The 14,861-nt window shown below is 40.5% G+C and overlaps 1 protein-coding gene across 8 annotated transcripts in view; it reads left to right on the top strand.

The window, feature by feature from the left end:
• Positions 1 to 14,861, top strand: part of prdm16 (PR domain containing 16) — a 191,397-nt gene that overhangs the window by 51,442 nt on the left and 125,094 nt on the right. The gene's annotated exons all lie outside the window — the stretch shown is intronic.

Genomic DNA, 14,861 nt, shown 5'->3' with positions numbered 1-14,861 from the left:
CACATTTGTTTTACTCACCCTCATCTGCAGCTCATGATGTAGGACTATTACATGCGATACAGACAATAAATGATACCATAAAAATAATATAATTAGACCTAAATGAAACCAAATGAATGAATCAAAATCTCTGGTGTTGATTGGAATTACATGTTGGGACATCAAATCAAAGGTGATTGTGTGTGTGCTCATATTGTGGCCAAGAAGTCAGCCAACATCTGTCTTAAATAAGACTGTAAAAAAAAAAGTCTTTGTTTTCTTTCCCAACTGTAGGGGGAACGTGTGAAAAATTGCCAAACAGTTGTAACATTAAAAAAGAAAAATCTATTAAAAAATTTATTATTTTAATCACATTTTTAAGCAGTGAGTTGTTATTGCTCCAGTCAACACGCAGCTCAGTAACTGTGCACTTAACATCCTGACTACTAAACTCCTTGCCTTTATTTTGCTCGCTTTCTTTCAGTGATGCTTTGAATTTGGATAATATCGTTCTCTTTTTTTTTAAATGTGTATCCTTTATTTGATAATGATCCTTTTTTTCTTAACATGTCCTTCCTTAACCCCCATCCTGTTTGTATTTACTTGTTGTTATTTACGGCGCGTCTCCTGCAAAGATCTGTGACATTGTTCGGTGTCGCTCCTCTTTTCTCTCTCTCACCCTCCCTCGGACGTTTCCATTTAGCCAAAGACAAAACAAGTTAATTAGATCGGAAGTGCGGGCCTATCAATGGGGAATCAGTATTCAAATCAAGACCTTGTCTGGACACAAACAGCAGGAAGCCAAACAAGACCCCGGCACTGCTGAATGGGAGGACGGGAAAAAGAGAGAGAGAGACAAGAAAGAGAGGGAGAGAGCAAGTGAGAGAGCCTGTGGTGTGGGGGGGCTCACATTGGCCAACACACACCGTTTAGGTGGTGGATCAATTGTTTTTCTGTGTTCCCTTTCATATCTGTGTATATTTGCATGTGTGCAACAGTATTTTCAGTGTTTCCTTGTACGCATATCAGTTCAAACTTGATGCTGTGATAACAATGAAGCATTTCAGTAATTCCCAGTTTGGTTTTGTGTGAAGTGAAGTTACCTTCATTTATTCCTTCTTCTTTATTATCTTTTGTCTTATCATTTTATTATATATCTTTGCATCCCTCAACATATTCTCTGAGCTTTAAATAAAGGTTAAGTACGTAAAACTCAAGGATCCATAAAGTGAGGCACTTCCACTCCACAATTAAGCAGTACTTGCACTCCATGCTACCATTTCTCAGACAAGAGAAATAAGGATCCTGAGTTGCATGTAGCATACATGAAAGGTGAAACATGTAGCTAATACTGATGATAATGACTTGGACCATAATTTATACAAGTTTAGTGTGACTTCCATTAATAACAAGATTATTGCCAATGATAGCAGCCTTTACCAGACAGAATTCTACAATAAGTGTCACTGGTTTGAATTTCATGGGAAACTTGCTGGATTGCTTTGCGGCACAAACAGATATTGCTTTAGGATACAAAGAGAAGGGAGCTTCTAGCAAAGACCAATTGAAACCATTTCTGACATGTTTACCATCTTTTTCAGTAGAGTAAAATCGAAGGCAAATACATGCAAAGCAATGCCAGAGAAGGTGTAAGTAACACCAGGAAGCAAAGGGGTTTATTTAAGGGAAGCATGATCTTAATTTTGAGAAATACTCATAGTAGAGCAGTCAGTCAGTTTATGCTATCACACATCGGCTCCTTATATGTCCCTGCAGGTACAATACAGAAACGACACTTGTTTAATTGTGGAATGTGTTGTGTGTTTTTGAGAGTGATGAGTTATGTGTCTACAGGTATGTATAAACTCAGGGAATTATCATTTTTTTGAGTTACTGTCCTTGCACCCAATGATCCTCTGGCTTTCAAAATATTTACATCATCCACTAGACCAGCAGGAGGTCAGTATACTCATTGCAAGATGTGTGTAATGTGACGCTGCCTGTCCAAATAATAGAAAAAAAGTTAGTCTTTGTACTACTGTTAGGTATTTGGACACGGCCAGTAATGTGTCAACATTGCTTTGTTTTTTAGCCACACTAGTGGGCAGCCCTAGGGATGGCAGGGATGGCAGGGATGGTTGGTCCACCGCTTTGGTCCAAACTGAAATATCTCTGCTTTTGTTTGTGGATAGTCACATCTATGTTTTCCAGATGATGAATCATAATTACATTGGTAGTCCCCCGACTTTTCCTGCAACACCACCATTTAGTCAAAGTTTTCACTTATCCAGTGAAATATCTCAACATCTACTTGCTGGTTATGCAGCAAATTTAGTACAGATATTAAAGGTCCCCAGAGAATCCTGCTGAATTTTGAGATCCCCTGACCTTTCATCTAGTGCCACTGTGAGCTTGATATTTGTGTTTTTTTTAGTGAAATGTCTTGACAATTAGATGCATTGCCATGAAATTATGTACAGATGTTCATGTCCCCTTTGGGATGAATTGTAATAATTTTTGTAATCCCTTAACTTTTATCTGATGCATCATGAAGTTAAAAATGTCAAATTGCCTAATACTGTGGTTTATGACCAAATACCGAAGCTAATGAAATTCTCATTGTCCACAGCTATACTTTGAATTTAGCACCAACTGGCAAATGTTAGCATGCTAACATGACAAATTAAGATGGTCTACATGGTAACCAATATACCTGCTAAACACCAGCATGTCAACATTGTCATTTTAGCATGCTGACATTAGCATTTAGCTCAATGCATCCGCTGTGCCTAAGTACAGCCTTTCAGAGCCGCAAGCATGGCTGTTGACTTAGTCTTGTTTCACATACAATAGTAGGTATGGAAGTCGAAGAAAAGGTAAGGTAGGGGAGAAGAGAGGAGGAGAGGAGGAGAGGGAAGTGGAGAGGAAAGGGGGTGTGTGGGAGGTAAAGGTCCCATTATCTCGTGTGGAGGGCCACCTGAGCTAAAGACAGCCATTTGTTCCCAAATCGACCTGTCGACCCCCGCCTAATTACCAGCCAATTATTTCCAAATGGACGGCGTTCACCCCACACCCTGCACACTTAAAGAGGAGAGGAACAAAATTGCCTCTTTCTCTCTCTCTCTCTCTCTCTGTCTGTCTGTCCAACTCATTCATCCTTCCAGTTATACTATCTGTCTTTCTTTTTCTCTCTCCTTCTCTTGTTTCAGCATTTTTTATCAAGTAAGAAATACTTTTGCACGTACGGTATTGTTGCAGCCTTTGCAGTCAGTCGTCCTGCCAACCACCCACTCAACCACACCACACACACACACACACGCACACACACGCACACATGCACAGCGACACACACTTCATATTTATTCCCAGTTCATTATGTGGTTCTATAAGTGTTAATTAAGTGGCCTAATTATGGGAAGAATTGACACTGAACCTGTGTGTGTGAAACAGTCTGATAGTTGGCATTTTCACACTTACACGAGCACATACACAGAAATACACATTATGATGCAGCTCTCATATACTGTAGCTGCTTCATTTCTCTCTCTCTCTCTCTCTCTTTCTTTCTTTCTCTCTCTCTCTGGCACCGTTCAGTCTCAGCAGGCCGATGTGTATCGATGGGTCCGGCATGCAGGAGCCGCCCGAAGGAGAAGAAGGCTGTGCCCCCGTTCCCAGAATTCTTTGTGGTTGGCCTCCATTGTTCACCACCACTTGTATACAGTATTGTCAGACTGATTGTGAGCCTCCGCTCTCTCTCGCTCCGCGGACGGCAGTAGAGCGAGTGGAGCAGTGGAGGGAGAAGGAGGGAGAGAGGATGAGGAGGAGGAGGAGGGGAGTAGTAAGCATTGTGTCCCTTGCTCGCCATTCTCCTGCCTTCCCATCTGTTTCCCTCTCTTCCTTCCTGTTTCTGTGGGATAGTGAACAGATTAGTAATAGCACCGCCACAACTCCTAATAGGGGAAGTCATGGTCGGGAAATACGATGGATCGGTCTGAGATATCATCTGGCTGAGTGGTGCAATAGTTTTGAACTCTGACACCTAGCTGCTGGCTGGCTGACTTTGATCACATTGGTGCAGAGTGTGTGAGTGCATGTGTGTGTGTGTATATACGTGCAAATTGGAATATACAGTACTGTACTGTATAGTTGTCCGCTTACTGCTGTTTTACTCAATTAGTTAATAAATAAATCAAAGTGTTAGAGCTGTCATTTGAATATGTTTATATGAACTTAACCTGCATTCTTATTTAGATAGTGGGGGAAATTACACCGGTAATTATAACACTATTAAATGCAGTAAAGCCAAAGTTCACATCTTAAAATAACTTGTTTTGTCTGACCGTCAAGTCAAGAACTGTGATTCTCAGTTTACAACACTATAAAACTCACATATGAAAAGCGTTTTTGCTTGACAAATGACTTAAGTGATTAATTGTTTAGAAAAACAGTTGTTGTTAAATAATCTGTCATTTGACTAATCATTACTGGACTATTTGATTGCATTAAAATCATCCTCAGAATTATCATAGAATGGAAGTGACTCCCTTCTGATACAATCTTAACAAAACTTGAACATTAAAAGTTTCACAAAGCCAACATTTAATGACGGGCTATTGTATTGACTGGCAGTATATTTACAGGTGTTCGTGTTAATATGTCCACCCCTTGTGTAACCTATTCTTCTCGCATAATATATGTCCTATTGAACACCAGCTTAATATCCCCACAGGGATCGTTTAAGCTTCATCTGATCTAATCTAATATACATATTCGGAAAAGTTCAGTGTTACATCACTTAACATGTCTACTTCGGATGTGTGTGTGTGTGTGTGTGTGTGTGTGTGTGTGTGTGTGTGTGTGTGTGTGTGTGTGTGTGTGTGTGTGTCTGTGTGTCTGTGTGTGTGTCTGTGTGTGTGTCTGTGTGTGTGTGTTCTGCTCATTGCGGGCTTGAGACAGTGCTGCCTACTGGCCTCCTGGCTGAGTTTGAAGCTAAGTGGATTAGCATATCTCCCATGTCAGCTCCATTCACTGTGACAGCCTGATGACATGGGACTGTGTGACGGACGCAACCCACCTGACGTCCTCGGCTCAGGCCTCCAAGCAGGTGGTCTCGCTCCGGTAGGGAGAAAGGGAGAGCAAGGGTGAGAGACCGAGGCGAGAGGTGGGAGGGAGTCAGAGACGGGCTTATGGGAGCCAAAGTCATGTTCTGGGCAGTTATAAGAGTTCAGGCAGACAGCAAACATACCTTTCTGTGCCTCTTTTTGTCTCTGAGCCTAGCAGTTTTTCACTTTTACTCCTCCACTTTGCACATTATTGCTTATGTCAGCTGTCCTATGAGAAAAATCATTTGAATCATAAATGTCATAAAATTTGTGTTTAGTATACAAGCATACAATATTTGTCTAGTTTGTCTTGTGTGATCCTTTTCATACAGATTTTATATTGTATATTAAATGCTTTGTGTATGCAGGTGAATATCTAGACTATGTGTGCTTTAACGGCTTGTCCAATATTACCGGGAATCAGTATGATAAGGGCAATAATCATGTAAAACACACACCACAAAACCACAACCAATGGCTGTTAATATAAAAAGTATACACCGTGTGTTTTTTTACAACATGTAGTATAAGACTGTTTCTTGACTGGAAGTAATTTCATTCAATTTTTGACACCGAACTAAAAATAAATGTAATTGTATGCTGAGTGGTATGCTCAAAAATAGCTTGCTGTATAATTTTACACATGGTTGCTAACAGCTCTGCCCAGTGAACTCCACAACACCACTGCTGGTCAACTGCTTTATTACTATTGTTCACTGATAGCCTCTCACCTTGAGTACAGTTTAATTTCCATAACTATTTGAGAAGTCCGAAATTAAACACATCCATACATACACAGACATATTCCTTGTTTCTTTTCTCAGCACTCTTTATACTCTTACTCTTTCATCTCATTTGTTTTTCTCACACCTCATCTTCTCCTTTGCTACCTCTCCATCTGCTCTCACTTCTCCTCTCCTACCACAGACTCTCTAGTCCTCTGTGACCCTTCCAGCCACCTCACTCTCTCACTCTCTCCTACACCCTCTTCCCCCACCCTTCCTCCTCCACCTCCACCTCCTCCTCCTCCTCCTCCTCCTCCTCCTCCTCAGTCTCGTGCCGGCCTAGCCAGGCAATGCTAACACTTTTGTCAGGGTGATTAATAGCATGCTGGATTGTCGTTAATTCACTGGCTAATGACTGGAGGGAGCAGGCGAGAAGAAGAGAAGAGCAGAGCGGAGCGAGACTGGAGAGTAATAGACTGATGTATGAGTGTAGGCTGTGGCAGAGGTGAATATCATCACCCCCAACCACCTCCCCTCCTCCACCCACACCAACACTAACACCCACCCTACACACTAATACGTCCTTAGACATACAGCTACTGTATAGAAACACAGTACAGAAACAACTACAGTGTTGCACACATATATATCATTATCAGACAGCCAATGCCTACATTTAGCACTTAACACACATGCATATTAGATATCATGATTTGTGTCTAAAACTTGATTAAAAAAAAGTAGAAATTGGTTATTCTATTTAATAAAATTACCAAAAATTCGCTCCAGGATCAGGATTTTTTTGTGATCAAGGTGACTGAATTTGTAGCAGCTTTTCCAAAAATTAAAACATGTTAAAAATTTGAATGTTGCAATACTTTACAATGTATTTAAAAAGTGATAATCATATTGTGTTGTATCTTCCATCAGATTTAAGTTGAAGAATCTCTTGTTTGGCTTTGACTTGTAAAAGTAGTATCTATATGAGGAAAATTGGCAAACATTTTAAAAAATTGCAACAATTTGAGGACAAATATTAGAGGAATAGCTGAATTTATTGTGGGATTGCAAATTCATGTGCAGGGACTGCTAATTGCTTAAAATGCTACACAGTGTTTGGTCTTTGTGTAGTGCTCACATTTGATTGGCAACATTGAAAACTTAAATATTCCTATTGATTTTAGGATGGATAAGCAAGAATATCTGCAGTACATAACTGGGATGGATGGAAGATAAGATGTCATCAGATTTATTTGTATTTATCAGAATCAAACATAACACAACAAAATGTTACTAGTAATACACTTTTCAGACCAAAACATTAAAACAAAAGGTGCCGCCTTACACATATGCACACATACGCGCACACCAATAGACACACAAGCTAACCCTCTCTTCTCCCCTGTTTAATAAGAATGGATGGGTTTGTTCTGCACGCTGTCTGCCTTGGTGCTCCCATAGCTGGCTGTCAGGCCTCCCGAGTGGCTTGCTAAATGAAGCTGCACCAGAAGTGGGTGGAGGAACACACACACTCACACACACACATGCACAAGAGATGCTGAGAAGTAGTGCAATAGTTTGTTCCTGCATTGTGTAAGGTGTTCTCTGTTCACCATCACTTCTGTCCTGTTATCTGGGACAACTGCATTAGTTCACCTTATATAGCATTAATGTTTTAACTAGGACGTAAAATACGTAAAGGACGTGTTTCTTTAATATTTCATTCATCGTAAATATACTCCCTGCCTTTGACTTCACGGTGTTGAAAAACGGTCTTAAAATTAAAAGAAAGCCAAAAGCTTGAATTTATTTCCGTGTTTGGAATTTGACATTCAGTTCTCCCTATTCCCTCCCTTGATCCCATGCTCCTTTCAACTTCCTAAAGCTGTAATTTACTCTGCTGAAAGAGGAGCAAAACTATAAGATTTATTTATGAATTGTTTTACATGCTAGATGAGATTTGGCTATGGTGGCTGACATTCAAACTTGGCTGCACCACCTTGTTTGTTTGAATGTGCTCTGAGTGTTTTTAAAGGGTTGATGATGTCACTGATCTGGTGTCACTGTGCCACAAATGTTTCCTATATTCAGGAGCTTTGCAGAAAGGGAAATATATAAAACATGTAGTAGTTATGCTCATCTGGAACAGTGGGTGATATTCATCTCTGTAGCTGCTCTGGCATATTTTAATTCACTCTGGTATCTTGTTGATATATGTTTTGTTCTACGTGGACACGTTTGTCACAGTAAACATGACTGACCCTCATAGAAACGGTTGATTGATGTAGTGACTGTAAAGATGTGAAACTGAGCTCCTGCTGTGAAGGGTTTAGTCTTTATCATCACTTCTCCATTTACTTAAATCATGTCTCTTTTTATTTCACTCCCTTGCCTTGTTTTCACTTTCTCACCTAATTTATCATTTTTACCTTCCAATCCCTTTTTTTCCCTCTTCGTTCATTCGGTTTTATCCTGCTCCTTTCTCTTTCCATCCTCTTTGGTTTCTCCCCCTCTCCTCCCTCCTCTCTCCTTCTCTCCCCCTGGGTGATGTTTGCAACTCAATTTGGCAAATGTAACTCGATATTGATTATTATTAATATTTATCATGTTTGTGAACATGTTTTCCTCTAGTGCTATTAATCTGCCCTGTTAATAAATGTCTGCCGCAGCCTGGGCCCCGGGGCCCCTTGGGATCATAGGGCCACTACACACACACACACACACACACACACACACAAACACACCTGCTCTCAGCTGCAGGAGGTTGCATGCTGTCTTCTATTTGCCTGGGGGGCTTGATCGGGTCTCAGCGTACACACACATACGCGCACACTATTGGAGGACGTAATGCCTCTAGGCTGCTCAGCACAAATAACACATCAATACATCAGCCGTGTTGTATCGGTGCTACACACAAACACATAGACAAATAACAAAAGTGCACACTTGCCTATAAAAACACAGACAAAAAAAGCACCATTCTGCTCCCTACTGAGCTGCATTGACCAAATGCCGTCCAGGTGTCTGTTATAGATGATAAAATGAAGTACTGTGATTACATATGTTTTCTTTTTTACTGTTCGCTAACTGTAAGAGACAGGAAGTAAGGGAGAAACAAACTAAATCATAGAGAAAGATGACAAGGACAGCTCCCCCTAGCAGGTTCAACAGATAGATAACCATACCGGTCACAGATAATAAGGGAAGAGCACACATAAGCTATGTTTGTGCACAGTATGAATGGAGTTCAACCTTTGTACAAGCACATACACTGTTGATGATGCAGTGTATGTGCTTGTCATGTTAGCACTGAGTGTAAAGTAATAGGAAAATTGCTAATAAATACTTTCAGTACAAGTAGTGTAAACTGTGACTTACAATAGTGTAAACTTTAATGCAGCAATAACTACTGTATAGTTAAACATGTAATGTTTACTGTGTAATTATTATGTAGAACATTAGTACAAGTGCAACCATGTGGGGAAAAACATGAATTAAAACAGCAGATATGAATGTTGATGTACATTCAGATGCCGCACTTTTGATCTCATTCATGTCGTCCTTTTTTCATGATCTTTTTTGTTACTTTCTTTATTTCTCTTTTTCTTTCCTTGCACTGTGATCTTTCTTTACCCGCTCTGAACAAGCCGTGTTGTAGCTTTAAGTGTTGCTTGGAAATGTTCCCTGGTGCTTTTACAAGGGGAAACAGTGTGGCGTTTTCGCTCTGAGAGTCTTGCTGGTATTGTAGCTGACCGTGCCCCCATTGCTCACTCACTACTTCCAACCACACACACGCGTGCACACACACCAAACACACACCTTCTTCCCTGAACACCCTCCTTTGGCTGCTTCATCACATGCTTCCATTTATACGTCATTTTGAATATATGGTACTCCCATGCCACCGCGGAAAAATACACCATTGTACAATTTTTCACCTTTCACTCTCACTCACTTTAGCTTTAATTTGCACTCGTTTGATTTTTACAGCTGCCTTTCTCCACCGCCCGTCTGCTTTTAAAGCAGAGGGTGTTTAGGTTCTTTTGTGTAGAGACAGAATCATCAAAGGCCTGCTTACTACAGAGGAACAGGTACCAATATCACTCTGTGGCCCAATAATGCAGCTAAGTGGGACCATATTGACACAGTATAGCGGTAAAAACAGCAGATTAGGTTTGGGTTTGAATGGTGACCCTCACACACTTACACACACACATGCATACATGCACATGTATGCGCAATGCACCCACATCAAAATGTTTGGTCAGTTATTGCTCAACCAGCTGCCCATTTTTCATATCTGTCATGGTCCACACATTCTCCCTCTCCCTTCCATTTTTTTCCTTCCATGAGACTTTTCTCCATGAGTCTTTTCTCCCCATATTTGGAGCCGGTGCAGAATTTTGCATAGTTTTGCCTTTTCCCTGGATACTGTCTTTTCATCAGTGGCTGGCTTTCCTTTTGAATTGAACCAGATCAATTTACGAGCAGACAAAGATACAGTCTCTGTGTGCGTTGGAGAGGGAAGGCAGTGAGGGAAATGGGACGTGTGTGCTTTATGATGGCCATCATTGGCACACACGTCCTATTTCCAGCTCTCTTTCATTGTTATCATAGCCACGGCCATGGCTCCACTGTGCTGCTTGTTCTCTAGCAAACCATACACCTGGCTCTTAATACTCAAGCTATTGTTGGCATCCATTCTAGCCTGTGGTCTGCAGTACTTTATAATGTGGCATCTCCGTACACAAATAAAAATGTATAATTACGATTTTACAAAGATCCATGATTTTTCTCAATGAAAGCATGGATGCTTATGCTGCGAGAAGGGAGTTGGTCCTTATTTGACGCAGTATTTATAGATTCCTTAACAGAATTCCTGCATGCAGTCAGTGTTGTTTTTTTTTTTTCTACCCAGACTCGGTCGACAATACAGCTCAGTCTATACGCCACAAGGCACATGTGTTTGTGTGCGTCCAGGCAGACGGCAGAAAATGACTCCAGATCTCTATCTTTCTGCATTTAAGTCTAGAGTGCTCTGATTAAACACAACCACAGAACAATTTAGCCGTTGTAAGGCCCTCCGATCAAACCACTGATTTTCAGCACTGTGTCAAGTTATTTTGCCATGGCAACGCTGATTACAATGTTATCAGCATGTCATATTTTTTCAGTATTTTAATTTTTTAAATCTCGACTCTTGAAAGTATACTCTAATTTGTCTTTAATGGCTTGTGCTGTTGTCATCTGCTTGTCTTTGGAAATATTTGACATTGTGAAATGTATAATTTAGAGGCTAGTGTCTATAAATGCCATATCTATGTCATATCTTGTAATTTCACTGTGACATGCAGTAATTATGAGATATCATCTTTACCTACAACACCATCTGATCTGTTGCACATGTGTTTAGAGAACAGTAACAGCTCCTGCAGTTGCAAACAGATGTGTGTTTGTGTGATAGCCGGCATCTGTGTTCATACGTGCCTTAAAATCTTTGTTATTGCAAGCCATGCTACAAAGCAAAGAGCTCTGTTTATGGCACGCATTTACAATTTATCAAATAAATGGGATGCCTTCATGTGGCCTGGGCCTGGCTCTCAGGCAGAGCAGCGTAGTTTTCCACTGGAATAACAGCCGCTGAACAAGCAGCCCATTGTAGCCACAGCCAGCACCGGGACCCCCAAGGTGCGAATTAATGATTGACCCCTGATGTAATCAGGATAAATAGCTCCCCGTAAAAGAGAAAGAGATGGCGAGAGGAACAGAGAGAGAAAGAACAACATAAGGAGCCAGGGAGAGGAAGGCACTATCTGGCCCGGGTGTTTTTTAAGAAGCCCTCCGGGAGACGAACCTAACATCTCTTTCTGGGTCTTTTGAGACCCAGAGCTAACATACAGCTGTTTAAAACAGCTCAGTCGTCAGATTTTAGACTCTTCGTCTCCTCCTCTTTGTCCTCCTCCTGGCCCCTTTCATTATTTTCCTGCTTACTTTTCTCATCTACAACTTTTTTCAGCGCTGGTCGAACATGGTCAACTTGTCTTACAGAGGGGAGGAGAGAGAGAGAGAGAGAGCCTGTCTCTGGTGGCGTGTAATCTAAAAATTTCCCAGTTTTCTCTCCAGGCAACTTTTTATGAATTAACAAAGTTACGACTGAAAGTTGAACTTGTTTAATATCACACTGCGTTTGCCATTTCTCCTTCGCTTTACTGCTTCAAGTGTCTCACAAAAGATGTTTTGTTCATTTAAATTAAGGAGGGTTGTTTTTTTTTTTTCTCTTTCTCCTTGTTACTCAATTATTTGACGTAGCGATCTGTGCATTTTTTGTGCACAGAGGCTCTTAAAGCCAAATAGTATTTAATAGATTTTCCGAGGCTGTCTCTCTGCTCGTCAAAATTGCTCTCAATGGGTCAAGTGCCAGTGAGAGCGGGGGAATGAAGAGAGAGAGTGAATGTTAAAAAAAGTGTTTAACAGCCTGAAAACGCTCTTGATTGTGTGGAGGGAGCAGCAGATAGAGCTGAGTTATAAAACTTTAATTGATCTGTGAAAAGTGGAAGCTACTGCTGGCTCACTTGTTCCATGCTTAATTGCACGCCTGGTCTGAGGCCCTATGAAACAGTGATCATTAAAAAATGGGTTCTTTTCCAGTCAAAATCACTGGATGACGCAAAATCAGTCATAAAAGGCTGGATTTTACTGCTGCAGCTTTATATGATAAGTTTCCCGGAGCTGCGTGGACAGGCTGCAGGTTTGCCAGGCGCTGAAAAGCCCCTGTCGCATGCTTTCATAGTTTCACATTTCACATTTAAAACGTACATGTCAGTTAATTTAACAACTTTCACAGTCCACATCTGTCACTGGGCTGGAACCCAAATATTTATCAAAGAACAGAAACTGATGCTCTGTACTATGAATGTGCTCCGAATTCTAGTGATGACTTTTTTTTTACTTTGGTTTTTTGATTAGTTCTTTTAGACTTTCTCTAATTTACAAACCTTGGTGTTGCCTGCCCTACCTTTTTAGGCATATACAGAGAAAGAAATTAGTATACTCTTAATGCTGAAATATAACTTACAAAGTGTTCTTTGAATTACACTTATTAATTAATTATGACGTCTATCTTTTACATCAAACTATTAAAATTCAACAAAGACAGTGAATTCATCATGACTAATAAACCTCTGTGTACTAACAAGCAAAATCTTTAAATGTCATGTTGCAGCTCCAGCTTAAACCTGGGAAATGGTGGCAGGCTTGGCAGCAGGCTAGATGCAGACTAACAGAGAGAGAGAACTTGATTGGAACCACCCCTGCTGTAATTTTGGGCCTAGTTAGCCCGCTGATTGTCCCTGTGTTTAGACAATAAAACTGCAGTGGTGCTTTGACTAAAGACACCAGGATCTGTCCTGAGAGGCAAAGGAGACACACATAGATGTGCATGTACAGAAAAATGGGACTATGACTGGATATTTAACCTCAACACTTTTGGTATTACCCAAAATGTGTTGGTTGCACTGAAAACTGTCAAATGTCAAATGCAGATAGTTCCTGATTTAAATACAAATTCTGGCAATTTTGTACTGTTTTATAAAGGCAAAGTTCTTGTACAGCTGCTTGTGTTTAGACAACATTTGAGAAATTTTGCTTCTTTTGTTAAATTAAAAAAAAAACTTTTGTAGAAAAACATGTTTATATTTCTCAAAAGAAGGTGTTGAAAAAAGTAATCTGTTAGTATCAGTACCAAAACAAAGGTATTGTATCAATAGCAGGTTTTTTATGGACTCATATAAAGAGTAGTCCACCTATCAGATATCCCCTTCTCTCTCCTTTGTCAGCCGGGTGATGTTCAGAGAGGTATATGTTGAAGGGAATACAAATAATGTGCTGTTAAAACTCCCACATACCCCACAAAGACTCCACATGTCACTCACAGAGATGCATTTGAACATGCACATTTACAAACCTTCACTGCCCACAAAACAATTCCCTAATAACATAATAACACTTGGAGAAATGGGATGAAGCTTCAAGCCAAATGTTATGTGCATCCACACACACTTGCAGTACTCACCATCTTTCTCACTCATGCTAGAATGGTGGGATCTTGGAGCACAAGCACAATCATGTTGTCAATCCCCGACCGTGATGATAATGATAGGTGACGAGGCTAACCAGGTCAGTGATAGACGTGGCCATTATTTGTAAGATGAGTCCTGGCAGACAACAGTGGCTGTGATGGAGTTGAGAACTTTTCCCATCAAGGATTTGGCTAATCTAAAGCTTCTTCTCTTGGTCTGTCTCGCGCTTCTCAGATAGTCTTGGGAAGATCTGTGAATTGAGCATTTTGTAGATGAAGCCCACCAGATGGATGGGTATTCTTTTCTGAGGACCTCCAAATTCTCTCATTGAATAGTGTGGTTTTCTAACAGTTTAGAGGTTTAGAGATTGCAGTGGGTTGTTGTTTTAGGGTCAAGAAGTCATTGGATGCGTAATGTCCTACTGAAGTTGGACATATGACTTATAGTATTTCAGTTTCAGTTTCTGAGGTTATCCGTTACCTCTGTGGTGTAATCGCATAAGACATTGGGCCTCATGCATGAGTCGCTCATACAGACAGATTCGTAGTAGGAATAAAATCCAGACTTGTCATATGAGTCATTTACAGATTGTCTGACTTTCTCCACAGTGGGAAAACACAAAAAGCTTTTTTTTTTTTAGATTTTATGATATTATTAGCATAATATATACAGTTGAGTTGAGTTTGTAGGAAACTTCTTTCACTCCAACAGCCGCCTCAGGGTCTTTCTGCTGGTCATTGTCCAGGTGAACGGCTTCAGTTATAACACCTGATAGTGAAACCTTACCCAAAGTATAATAATCTCTCGTCCATCTTTATGTCCACCTCCATTCAACAGTACTGTAAGTCACAGCCCGCTTTACTGTAGCAGGACTTTTTTTAGCATCTTAATTCATGTCTAACCGTTCTCTCTTGATTTATGTCACAGTACGCCGCTGCTCTGATGACATGTCTTTGGCAGCTGTATGAATATTTTCT

This window comes from Thunnus albacares, chromosome 5 (assembly GCF_914725855.1).
Source record: "Thunnus albacares chromosome 5, fThuAlb1.1, whole genome shotgun sequence".
Classification (NCBI taxonomy): Eukaryota; Metazoa; Chordata; class Actinopteri; order Scombriformes; family Scombridae; genus Thunnus; species Thunnus albacares.
Note: the sequence above shows the minus strand (reverse complement) of the source record. Positions and strands in the feature narration are given on the sequence as shown.